Below are 1250 nucleotides of genomic sequence, written 5' to 3'. Positions count from 1 at the left end.
ACACCTCTGTTGAGAAAGAACAGAGCACATTTACTCAAAAGATTTAGAATGAAAGTATTTCTGCACCCCCAAAATTAAGCATCAGCGCAGCTTGGGCTTTTAGAAAATGTACTGGTATTTTAATGAACCCTGTTTAATGAACTTCCTGTGATTAAAAATCCTTTCCATCACCAGAAAAAAAATAGTATACGTTAGTAAGAACACAAATTTGAATGTATAACTGAAGACACATTATCATACAGCAATTTCTCAGATAAGATAGCACAGGAAGCATAAATGCCTCCAGAGATTCAACTTTCCTTTAACATAAAAGCAAACCTTGTATCATAACGTATCTCGGTAAGTATTCAACTCACTTTGGCTCAATTATCTTTCACAGAAACACCACGAGACAACCTCCAACAACCACGCAGGCAGGAAAGAAAATTAAATCATTGGAACTCGGCTTAATTTCTGAAAGCAAACTCTTACTATCCATTTGAATACCACATACATCTTATATAGGTACAAACTTTCAAAACTGGTATACACTAACATGATCTTGCCATACTGGAAATTAAAACATTCCTCTACAGTCTCTACCAATTTGCTTGTGTACAGGTCTCATTTCATTATGCAAGGCGACTGCAATGCAGAACAGCACACAGCACAAACTCTGAAAACCAGCTTTAGTGTTTTACTTCTGTCGATCCACTCCCTGTGCTCATTTTTAAATTAGGGAAGAAAAAGTAATGTTGTAAATACCGATTCATCCACTTTCAGTCGCTTAAGCAAATGCTAAGAATATCTCAGGTTTCATTCCACTGTAATACCAATGCCCCAACTTGAGTACAAGAGTAAAGAAACTCACGTTGCTCGAGTACAGACCCAAATCCTGTGGTCATTAGAAAGTCCTTCATAACAGGATCTCACTGACTATCATTGAGCAGTTCTGGTGGCAGGATGGCTGACGGGGTGTAAAACTGTAACAGTCAACAGTTTTCAAGTCACTAAAGTTGTTGGTGTTCAAGATTCCACCTTTCTTCCATCTGCTCCAAATTAACTACGCAAGAGCATTCATAAGCACGTATGGACACCATCTGTCCTCTAAGTACTCTTATAAAAAAAACCAACCAAAAACGTTCGGAGAGGCAGACCCAACAGGTCTTCCCATCAAGCAGAAAGTTATAAAAATAAAACTTTAAGAAGTTACATGAATGTTATGGAAATAATTGAAAAAGAAAATAGTATATCTACCTCAACCTCTCTGC

The sequence above is a fragment of the Antrostomus carolinensis genome, unplaced genomic scaffold (genome assembly GCF_000700745.2).
Source record: "Antrostomus carolinensis isolate BGI_N321 unplaced genomic scaffold, ASM70074v2 scaffold8960, whole genome shotgun sequence".
Classification (NCBI taxonomy): domain Eukaryota; kingdom Metazoa; phylum Chordata; class Aves; order Caprimulgiformes; family Caprimulgidae; genus Antrostomus; species Antrostomus carolinensis.
The sequence above is the reverse complement of the archived record's forward strand: the minus strand, read 5'-3'. Positions refer to the sequence as shown.